Source organism: Schistocerca serialis, chromosome 7 (assembly GCF_023864345.2).
Source record: "Schistocerca serialis cubense isolate TAMUIC-IGC-003099 chromosome 7, iqSchSeri2.2, whole genome shotgun sequence".
Taxonomy (NCBI): Eukaryota; Metazoa; Arthropoda; class Insecta; order Orthoptera; family Acrididae; genus Schistocerca; species Schistocerca serialis.
The window spans coordinates 607,407,669-607,420,452 of NC_064644.1; the positions used below are offsets into that span (position 1 = coordinate 607,407,669).

The following is a 12,784-nucleotide window of genomic DNA, read 5'->3' on the forward strand; positions in this document are numbered from 1 at the left end:
TAAGCATCCAATTCAAGTAAAACTGTTTCATTTATAATGAATAAATGGTCAAAAAGAAGAATGAATGTAATTAATATGAAATAAAGAATATTCCCAACTGCATATGTAAATGAGTAGATTAATGTGAAATCTGAAGTGTTTATTGCAACATATTCTTCTCTTTTACATGTAATTGTAATTAGCCCTTAGTTTATTCCCATTCTCTGTTATATCCATCCTCTCGGGAGTGTTACCTCTAACTGGACAGCAAAAAAACCTCTGTATTCTTTGAAAATGAAAGAAAAATACAGTCGCAGGTGCAAGCTCTATGTTGTTGAATGCATATTTTGTTAACCTACTTAAATATCTTAAAAAGAAGAAAGGTTAGCATATAATATTCCACCTACACAGATTTCTGACTTAGTGCAGAATCTCAGTTGGACAAAACTGCGCTTCTGCAAACTACAGATATCGGTGTGTCAGATGGACGTTTGAATCTCACTCTTCCAAAATGACAATGCAGTGGACCTTAACCACTGTGACACCTCAACAGACACTTTAAAACAGAACTGTAGCTGCTCACACAAATCATTACTGCAAGCAAGCACATCTCACACACAACTGCCATCTATGACAGGTTGGACCAGAATAGGACAGTGAGGCATGGAGTATTTACTCTGGAAAGTGAGTGAATGAGGGGAAAGTATGAAAAAAAAAATCTGACCAACATATTTCCCAGGTAAAATTCAGATTTTCTGTCATATTTCACTCTAGTAAGATTTATAATAAATTCTTTTATTTATTTAACTCTACTTTTCTCAGAACCTTTCCCCCAAAACCATTCCTTTAAATCACATTAGTTGTGAGAACAACTACAGCTTAATTTAGGGCTATTGGTGGTGGAAGTTTTATGATTCAGGGTGCCTTTTATGCTAAAGATAAATCATGCATTGCTTGGCTGAACACTAGAGTGAACTCTAACATGTGCACCAAGATGCTAGAGACACAACTAATTAGAATGTATGAGGTCCTAGGGGATGAAAGTCTAAGGTTTCAACAAGATAATGCATCTGTGCACGTTTCTGCTACAACCAAAAACTGATTTAAAGGTAGCAATATCAATGTCCTTCCCTGCCTTACATGTTGCACAAATCTGAACCATCGCTGAAAACCTTTGTGAAATACTTGCGATGTATGTTCATCACAATGGAAGACAATTTGAGACCATACGTGAACTGAAAAGAGCGATACAAGAAGAGTGGGCGACAGTTTCACTGCAAGAACTACAAATCCTAAGAAAACCAATGCCGAAAAGAATTTCTGATGTAATTAGGAAGAACAAAGATTGGACAGAGTACTAACAATACAATCACACAACTGGACAGTGAGTGCCTTTATACCAATTTCCATCCAGCAAATGCAAAAAGTTTATTTTGATACTTATATTATAAAATATACTATGTATTTCTGTCATGAGTGTTTATGTCTTATACGTACCTACTACTTTTATAGTAAATTTGGTACATGTATGCTTCAGACATTGTACTATTATTTCTGTAGGAATCCTGCCTTTATACTGATTTCCACTACTGTACAATTTATTATTTTAGAACTCAATCTATAGTAGAATGTAATAAATACTCATGGCCTTAATTCAGTTCAACATGGAGGCCAAGAGATGAATACAGCAAGTAGACTCAGAAAGGTGTAAGTTAAGTAATTATTCAGAGATGAAGAGGCTTGCACAGGACAGAGTAACATGGAGAGCTGTATCAAACCAGTCTTCGGACTGAAGATAACAACAACAACAGTATTTTCACTAAAAAATTCTACAAAGGAAACAAAAAGTTCACACACATGTAAAACTAAAATACAAGCATCAATCACATTGGAGTATTTAACCTACATAAGAAATTTAATTTTCTTTTACATTCTACAACTTCAAAAACATGTTTCTGCCTACAGTAAAAATTTCTGGACATGTCTCTCACCCAAATGGGCGAAATACTTTGAATACTTAACCACTGTACCATATCATAAGTTCTTTTGGAGAATATTCACAGTCTCTGAATGCAATCTTCCACGACATCATTGGTAAATACAGCAACTTTATGTGGCACATTTCGTCCTGATATCTTTGGTCACAGTTTTTCGACAAAAATCATTAATGTCATATAGATAATTATCACAAGTTGTCATTACCACTTCGAATACTACACATGATACAGTCATATCTAACCATAAGTTAAACAAGTGCGTCAATTTAAATAAAAAATGTCTTGAGAATGTAGCTACAATGATGTCTGCAGTGTTAGTACGTTGTGATAAGTAGTCAGCAGACATACACCTACGAAAAGATAGTAGCACGAACATGACTACGCCCCCCCCCCCCCCCCCAATCCACCCACCAACATCTGAAAAATTTTCGTTTGACATTCTCTAATAGGGCTAACTTTCCCGGAAACACGAATGAAATCAGGCTGGAAGGAACAGTTCGCCACCCGGAAATTGTGTGGAGACAATTTAAGCTCACGATGGAAGTAATGAACTTCCTTATGATGGCGATGAGTTTATCTTAAAGCCTGCAGCAACATTTTTTTTTTTCCTTCTTCTAGGATCGCCTTCTACGGTTACCGGGAATACACTTCCCTGCCGTCGAGCTCAAGCGGATTGATACGTGCGCACGAAGTAATAGGGGATTACGCAACACTGGAAGGGAACCAAGCTTGGGGCTCTTCTCAGGCGCAGCCACCTTCCACTGCAAGCTGCACTTCGCAAACCTGTTCGGAGAAGACACTCAGCTGGCGACCCACTTCAGTTGTTCATCCACCGTCCTTGTATAGCGGCCGTTACTCGCAATGTTCTTCTTTCGTCCTGGTGGTTACTTCACATAAACAAAAATATTATTGGCAGGCGACGAGGTCCACTACACAACCTATGTATGGCCTGTACCTCAATGAGACATTATTATTATTATTATTATTATTATTATTATTATTGCTAGCTTGTTGAAAAGATAACGGGTATTCTGGAATTTCGCGTGTTGTAGAACTCAAGACACACGCGATTTTTTTCGTTGTATTGGTAAATATGTAAGAAAATATCTCAAGTGTTAGCCATATCAATATTTAGTCCGTTGTCGTCTGTCAAAAAGATTATAAGTGTTTTGGTAGTATAGGGGATTATTTATTTTGAATGAAAACGGATTAGATAATTGATGTTAAAATTGTATACAAGAACGGAATAAAGTACTGCAATATTTTTAAAATATTTGATACTGCTTTGGTGAGTCTGCTACGAGTAAATCAAGGATTTAAGAGCGACGTAAATTTTTCGAAGATGGCCGTGAAAACGTTGTGAACGCCCTGGATGTCCCAGTGCATCATCAACCAATGAAATCATGGAAAATGAGATACAAATGATTATGAATGATCGCTGAACCACACTCAGGGAAGTCGCTGATGATGCTGGCGTACGAAACGAAATTTTTTGGGTACGAAACGTGGGACAGGAAAAACTTTCCCTTTTTTAATTTCGGATAAAACCAATGGTGAATGCTAATTTTTCAGAAAGAGCTAGATGAAGTCAGCAATGAGGAGGAAGAACAAGTGACATATGTCATGAAACTTGTTTTATGGATATTACCTCGAAGCTACGGCCCAATCGTCCCAGTGGAAGTATTCTGGATTGCCAAGACCGAGCGAAGCTCGACAAATGTGAAGATTATCCTCACTGTTTTCTTCGATTTTAACGGCATAGTCCACAACGAGTTGCTGGTGTGGAAGGAGTGTATAGAGGGTCCATATAGACGTAATGAACTTTAAGACAGTATTACTGAAAGGGAAAAGGAAGTTGATACACATGAGATGAAAGAAGAATTTGATAGATCACTTAAGCGTCTACGGCGAAACAAGACTCCTTGAGGAGATGACATCTTCACATAACTGCTGATATCTATACGACAGTCAGTCGTGAGAAAACTATTCCACCTTGTGTGCAAGATATATGAGACGAGGGAAATACACTCCGACTGCACGAAGAATATGATCAATCGAATTCCAAAGACATCAGGTGTAGACAAGTGTGAATATTACCGAACTGTCAGTTTAGTAAGTCATGGTTGCAAAATACTGATTCGTGTGATGTACAGAAGAATGGAAAAAGTAGCTAGAAGCCGATCTCAGAGAACGTCTGTTTGCATTCCGGGGAAACCCTGGAACACGCGAGGCAATATTGACCTTATGAAGTACCTTAGGATATAGGCCATGGAAAGGCAAAACTATGTTTTATAGCATTTGTAGAAAGCTTGTGACAATGTTGACCAGAATACATTTTGAAATTATGAAGGCAGCAGGGATAAAATACAGGGGGCGAAACGTAATACGGAAACCATTCGGCATTTACTAAGAGTCAAAGGGTAAGAAAGAGAAGCGGTGGTTTAGAAGGGAGTGGGACAGTCTTCTAGCCTTGTGTAATGGAAACCAAAGAAAAAATTGGAGCAGGAACTAAAATTCAGGGAGAAGAAATAAAAACTTCGAGGTTTGCTGATGACTTCGTAATTATGTCAGAGACAGCAAAGGACTTGGAAGTGCAGTGAACAGAAATGACAGTGTCTTGAAAGGAGGATATGAAATGAGTATTAACAAAAGCATTAATGGGACGTAGTCGGATTAAATTAGGCGACGCTGGGGGAAACAGTAGGAAACGAGACATTAAAAGTAGTAGATGACGTCTGCTATATGCGTAGCAAAATAACTGATGATGGTCGAAGTAGAGATGGTATAAAATGCGGACTTGCTATAGCAAGGAAAGTTTTTATGAAAAGGACAAATTTGTTAACATCGAATATACAGGGTAGTTATAATTAAACTTTCGAGGCTTAAGAGAGTTCCCTTGAAAAAAAGAGTGATCTTAGGATAACGAAACTTTTTGGAAACATTTGTAAGGACATGCGGAAAAGAAATAACGAAGCACATTTTAATTTCCATGTGACAGCGTGACATTTGTTAATTTCGTACCATGTTTACGTTCCACGTTACAAATGTTACTCAATGTGACGACCATCTGCACCTACTACAGCGTGGAACCGAACTAGAGATTGCCCTACTGCTAACCCGAAACATCTCAGGTGGGATGTATGCTGTCGTGACACAGCTTGTGCACTGCCTGAAGGTCAGGCCATGGCAAAATCAACTTCATGTCCATTATAATTATCCGGGCTGTTATGCCGTGGTCGGTTGATGAATTCTGTGTCGATTCCCAACGTTTCGTCTCCGACTGCGGGAGACATCTTCAAGGGGGTCCGTAGCTCAATGGAAGGTCCTAACGGCAAGTCATGACACGAATCCTGCAGCGCACTCTGGACACCATTCCTATAAAGTTGCGTACCCACACGGTAAACAGTTTTACGCCTACGCTGGCTCAAGAAGCGAACAGTGAATCGTAACCATGCTGTAAATTTACATGTTAGGAAGTCTGTTTCCGAAGGCCTCGCAAGGAAGTGAAATGTGGACGACAAGCAGTTCGAACAAGAAGAGAATAGAAGTTTTTGAAATTTAGTGTTACAGAAGACTGAAGAAAATTAGATGGTCAGAACGCGTAACCGTTAATAAATGGTCAATTTAGTATTAGAGGGAAGTATGAGGGTAAAAACTGCAGAGGGAGATCAAGTTACGAGTAAAGTATGCAGGTTCAAATGGATGTGGTTGTAGCACTTTAAAAGAGCCTTCGGACTGAAGATGACAACACTGATGTAGACGAATAAATACAATTCTTTAAAAAAAAAGTTATTTATCATTTAAGTTGTGCCAACATAATGATAACGGTAACGAAATAAATAAAAGTAACAAACCTACCTTGTGCTAAAAAGCCACTCAACACAAAGCCCGTTTGCGGCGGAATTACACGCAATATCTTTTGTTTATTAATACAGGGAAGTTTACAGCATAAAACCTATCTCCACACACAATGGTTTCGTCGTATTTCTCGTCATCGATCCCGTGACTTCACGAACACGGCAACAAACCGACGAACAAAAACAGTTCAATATTTTTTGAAACTGTACCCATATTACTATCATCTACTCACACCCTAACACTTCAAGTAAAAAGACTCGTTCTCTTTTTTCCGTTCGGTCAACGGCGTTAGCTATTGCATACATCTTTAATGACAGGTCACCCAGCAGCATAATATGCATTTTTCGAAATTTTCCTCTGTGGTTAAGAGTATTGGGAAGTCCATCATATGCATCATGTTCTAGAGACGTCAGCCTTCAAGAATTCAACTGCCCGTTTCGTAAATGTTGAAATTTATAGAGCAAACTGGTTATAAAATTTCTTCAGGTTTGGATGAGTGCCTATTGGTGATAAACCACCCAAATAAAAGAATTACTAATTTGAATAACATACATGCACGAAAGAAACTCCGCCCGACTAATTTAAAAAGGTTCATAAATAAATTCATTCCACAGATCAAACTGAAAATTTACGCAACTGACGTGTATCAACATGAAAACAAAACAAAATCATTGATGTGTGTAACTACGATCAGAGTTATAAGGGGACGATCAACAGTCTTCAATGGCAAACGCACCCGAAAATGTTATGTCCGAAAAACCTTTCTTTTCGTATTAGGAAGGTCTATGAGCAAAAGATATGATACTATATTTCTTCGTTTGAATTAATCACAGTGAGCGGGGCCATTGCTATTCACAAACGTGCTCGGTTTACAGATACAAGAGTTGCGACCACAGAAACGTTACGCTCCACATAGTTCCCTCTTGTAGTAAGTTTGCCATTTGTAAAACGTTTGCCATGGTCTCAAGGTCGTCCAATAATTTCTCCATTCTGCAGCTTTCGTCATTTTTTGATGCCGACTGGATGCAGGGAAGATTAGGGTTTGACGTCCCGTCAACATCTTGGATGGCTTCAAGGACAGGGATGCAAATCGGCCAGGTCTTTTTAAAGGAACCATCGCGCCATTTGCATGAGGCGGTTTATGGAAATGACGGAAAACTTTCAGAACCAATTGGTATGCACTTCTGAGTCGTGTCTCGTACATTGAGGCTTACTCACGTGACAGGGTTCCTCAACCTCATTTATGTGATGAAGTCTAACTTTATACAGACTGACAAAAAATTCCACACGAAAACTGCGTGTGGAAAAATTTCTCTTTAATCCCGTTACACATACGTGAATGAACCGGTTCCCACTTCTTTTTTAGGAGGCCGCCGCCGCGGGTGCGAGCGTGACAAAACTGGGTCAGCCACAGAGTATTACCGCATACTGAACAACGATCGCCTCCACTGAAGGGAGCAGCAGCCCGTTGGCATTTTGTATATTTCGACGCACCAGTTGCTTTTGGTAGCTGGTGACATGCACCTCCCTCCCTCCCTCCCCCTCTCTCTCTCTCTCTCTCCCCCCCCCCCCCCCCCCCCCATTGAGAACCACGGCGTTCAGCATTTGTAACAGTAAATAACATGGACGTACATCTTACCAGCGCACTTCAATCGCTTGACAAGCTGCTAGATCAGCGTTTACGCAACTTCCAGTGCCGCAGTCGCAAAACCAAATACACACATAAATGACCGACAGCGACCAAATTGTAATCCCTGACCAGAGTATATAATTTCCACACAATTATTATTAGTGTTAGGATGATGTCAACTGAAACATAGTATCAAACACAAGTTTAATTCTAGGATATGTAGGGATATTCACAAAAATTGTATGTGGTGAAAAACAGGCGTATTACAGATATTACACAGGTAAAAAATGTATCGTTGATACTCTGAAGTCTGTCAATGATGTGATTACCGATCTTGCGAGGGCACACAGACGAAGCCACAAATGACGCATACGAAAATCATGTAGTTTATGTTATGTCCTACGTCACCACCATAATCGCTGTAAGACTGTTCATTGACGATGCTGTTGAATGGAAGAAAGTAACGCCTTTGGAAGATAATACGTTATTCTAAAGACCTCTGTCAAAATTTCTACTTTGCCTAATGAATGGCGGCTCCATTTAAATGTGGATATGCTTAGAGGTGAATATCCTTAGCACTTCAAATCGCCCAAGTATGTAGCGATGGAAGCCATAAGAAATGGGACGATCACTTAAAATCAGTATTAGAATAGGCCAGTAAAAGACAAGATTTGTTGGAAAAGGACGGATGGATGATTAGGGTTTAAAGTCCCATCGATAGGGAGGTCATTAGAGACGCAGCACAAGCTCGGATTGCTATAAGGACCGGGAACGGAATCGGCTGTGCCCTTTCGAAGGAACCATCCTGGCATTTGGATGGAGTGATTTAGGGACATCGCGGTAAATGTAAATCAGGATGTGTATTGTTCAAAAGTACGATGCAATGTTCCTTTGGACAAGCATGCACAGGGTTTACGACTTACGCAAGTTTGGGGATAGCCATGGGTAGTGCTCGGAAAGCGTAATCCTAATGAAAAGGCGGCCGCTCGCGATAAACGGGAAATCCGGGTTCGAGTCCCGGTGCGGCACAGATTTTTACTGTCGTCACGCCACTGTACACTTGATGGTACTCCGTATTAGCGATTTCCAACACATTCTGTGTAAATCAGGATGGTCGGGCCCGGATTTGAAGCGTCGTCCTCCCGAATGGAAGTGGAGTGCATCGGTAAATGAAATAGCGTATAAAATGCTACAGTGACCCATTCTCGAGTGTCGTTCCAGTGTCTGGCGTCCTTGTTAATCTGGCATGGTAAGACATCGAACAATTCAGAGACATTCTGCTAAGGTCGTAACAATCGATAGCCCATACGAAAGTTAACAGGAATGCTCCGGAAATTTAAATGTGAATGCTAGAAAGAAAGACGATGTAGTTCTTGGGAAACCCTTTTGGGTTAATTTAGAGAACGTGTATTTGAAGGTGGTGCAACAATTAAACTGGCACCGCCATATATCTCTCGTAGCGATCATAAGAACAAGATGGGACACATCAGGACAAGTACAAAAGAATACAGACTTTTTCTTTCGATCAATAAGCAAGTGGAAAAAGAAAGAAAATCGATAATATTGGTATGAAGTAACTTCTGTAGTGTATTTTGCTTGCGGAGTACATACGTAGAGGTATCCACAGCACAGCGTCAGAGTCTCTGCTACTGTCCGCCTCACGCATGGTCGGTTTATGGCCCAAGCGGGTACATGACGTATCACAATTAGTAGTGACCGCTTGGGGATCCAAGCTGAGAGGGGCGCCAAAAGGGCAAGATCTGTATACAATGCGTACCACAATTACCTTCGAAAGCTGACACGGTTGAAAATGTACGAGGAGGGGAGGGGCTTGGGTGATCTTGCAGTACTAACTGTCGATCACGCTGCCACGTTTTCTTCCCGTTGCACGTCTTTGTAACTGACTGTGAGCCATATCTGCATTCTGTTAACCAGAGAGCCAAGGGTGAGTTTTGAAAATTTCGGCTGTGCATTACTGCGGAACGACGTGTTGCCAGGGAAGCCAATTACGAGCCCGTGCCAGTCTCGGGTTCGTGCCCGACAGAGAAGAAAGCGACTTTCGCGCAGCTGCGCCGGAAGTGACGCGGGCATCCGTCGCCCGGAGCAGCGGCTCTGGACATCCGCAACCGCGGTATACCCATGTTGTCACCGCTGCCGCGATCTCCGTGTCACGGTCGTCTCGGAGCAGCTCGTATCGGTTACCGTTAATCTAATGGACCACAATCACAATGTGATGTCCAACGTTCACAATTACGAAGTTTCCTAAGGGCGCGTTATACGTCCCTATTACTTTTTCGCCGTACCGAGATTCAGTTCACCTGAGACGTTAGTCCCACACCAATCACAAGACTAACTAATCCCAACGTGATAACTTCTTTAAAATGTCAAAGATATTGTTTCAAAAAAGCTGTCGATGTGACTTCATACTCTCCCGTGCTAACAGGGTTTCCTTTGAAGGTATTCTAGACATATGGCGCAAATTGATTGATAAAGTTGCCTTTATTCGACCGAGTGCGTTGTTGATTCTATAATTTAAACAAGAGTAATTCTTCGTACTAGATGCCTCTGTAATACCATCACATTCCAAACTGGCATCTATGCACCTCTCACATAACCAGCGCCATTACAAGCACTACGAATAATACAGAACATCCAAATAAAGGGTTAACAATTCGGTCTACAACATCGTTCTCCGTGTTTCGTTGTCGTATCTTATATTATCTCGAAAAGCCTTTGCACACGACTCGCTTTTACCTACCCATTTCGAAAAGTAGAACACCTTTTTTGGAATCTCCGCAGCGGATTACAGATCGATAAGCTGTACTCGCCTAATAAAAGTCGTTCCGTATGCCTGTATGTAAGCCAAAGCAAAAAGTATACTACTTAGTGGTTTTTAACATGCAAATTATTCAACACAGTTGCCATTTAGAATTATATATTAATACCTTCAGCTGCTGACGGGCGTTGATATATATCAACGGGGACAGGTGAAAATGTGTGCCTCGCTCGGGACTCGAGCCTAGCACCTCCGTGTAAGATGGCAGACGCTCTGTCCATATGAGCCACCGAGAGCACAGAGGATGGTGCGACTGCAGGGACTATCTCGCGCACGCCTCCCGCCAGACCCACATTCTCACCTTACATGTCCACACACTACATTCGTAGTGTCCCTACCATACACACTCATTACTCGTGGAAGACATTGTTACCAAGTCCCGTAAGAGTTCCGGTAATATGTGTGCATCCGCACAGAAGAGGAAGGTCGTGGCCGGTATTGCCAGAACTATATAATTATATGGATATTGTGTCTGTTCTTTCGGACAAATTGTTCAAATGGCTCTGAGCACTATGGGACTTAACTTCTGAGGTCATCAGTCCCCTAGAACATAGAACTACTTAAACCCAACCTAAGGACATCGCACACATCCATGCCCGACCTCGGATTCGAACCTGCGACCGTAGCGGTCTCGCAGTTCCAGACTGAAGCGCCTAGAACCGCTCGGCCACCCCAGCCGGCTTCTTTCGGAGATGTCCGGAAGAACAGACACCATATCCGTATAAGTACACAGTTGCCATTTGGCTGCAAATACTTATGCTAGTGTAGAAAAAACTATATTTCCAAATTTCTACGGTGGTACTATTCTATCGAAGTTTCCATCGTCTGACTTCTTTCTAAATATCCGAGTGTCCAGGAAATAAAACTGCATATAACCGTCATCAGGAATTACTCTAAGATGACACTGTTTTGAACGAGCATTTCGCCACAGGCTGTCAGCGACTTCAACTTGTAGGTTGGAAATGTTGTCGATGATACGCCGTTTTGATATCGCTTCATTTGTTTTCATATAGAAAAAATAACAGAACATTGCTGCCAAAGATATTCAGGTGTATAAATTATATACTTGTCAACACAAGTACCATAACTGCAACGAGTAAGATGAGTCTCACAGTACGCTAATAAGCATGCCAAATTATGTACAGTGTATGCAAGATTTTAAAAATAATATTTAACTGCAACTCCTCCGAATAATTTTATTTCATCTGTTTCATAAAACACAGTAATTTGACCTTTACTGCTTTAATGCACCATCTAACGCGGAACTACCGACGACACGTCACGAGAGGTCGACCCGCCAGCATAAAAGGATGCAGGAAGTAATGTGTTGTCAGTGGAGAAGCAATAACAGCAGACAGCTCAGGGACTTGGAACGTGGGCGAGTCACTGGATGTCACCTGAGTAACAAATCCACCACGGGCACTTCAACTTCTTTGAAGCTGTCCAAGTCGACCGCTGATGACGTCGACTGTGGAGTAGAAGGACGAAGTAACAACCACAGCTAAACTAAAGTCAGGAAGACCTCACGTACTGACGGACAGACAGTCGAGTATTGCTGAGGGTGGCTGCAAAAAACATGAATTCAGAGAAGGGAACCACTCGTGACTTCCAAAGAGCTACCAGCAACCTAGCAGACGCAATGACCGTGCTCAAGTAGTTAAAAAAGAATGAGCTACCATGATCGAGCAGCTTCCTGGACACTGGATGTCTGGAAACGAGTCAGCTGGAGTGATGAATCGTGCTACACCCTGTGGCAATCGACGGAAGAGTTTGGGTTTTGCGGATCCCTGGAGAACGTTACCTGCGTCATGTGTAGGGCCAACAGTGAAGTACGCAGCGGGTGGTATAGGGGTTTCTTCGTGGTTAAGGTTGCTTCTTCTCACTGCGTTTAAGGTAAAGCTAAATGCAGAAGGATACGAATACACTTTACAGCATTGTGAACTGCGTACAGTAGAGAAACAGTTCCGAGACGATCACTGTATCAGCATGACAGCGCACCCTGTTATAAAGTGAGGCAATGGTGTGAACAATAATATTGCTCAAATGGACTGGCCTGCCCAGAGTACCAACCTTGGTCCAGTGGAACACTTTCGGGAAGCGTCAGAACGTCGACTTCGCTCCACAACCAAACGTCCGGCATCACTACTTTCACTGGTTTCGACTCTTCAGGAAGAATGGGGTGCCAATCCTCCACAGATATTCAGACTTCTCATCGAAAGTGTACCCTCTGAGTACAAGCCGTCATAAAGGCGAAAGGTGGGCATACCTCATATTAATCTACACTAACAAGCGTCCGGATGCTTCAGAGAAAATAGTGTACGTCACAAAATAAAGTGTGATATATGACTAATGTGGTAAAGCCATAAGCACGTTACAACATAACATTTAAAATGCTATATAAAATGAGGTTTTTCACCGATGCAGAAGGTGAATATTTCTTGAGCCAAATGAAGATAACGACTAATAATAATTTACTTATTTCGT

The 12,784-nt window shown here is 41.5% G+C and overlaps 1 protein-coding gene across 1 annotated transcript in view; it reads right to left on the minus strand.

The window, feature by feature from the left end:
* LOC126412683 (N-alpha-acetyltransferase 15, NatA auxiliary subunit) overlaps window positions 1-12,784 on the minus strand; it is a 282,849-nt gene that overhangs the window by 22,298 nt on the left and 247,767 nt on the right. The gene's annotated exons all lie outside the window — the stretch shown is intronic.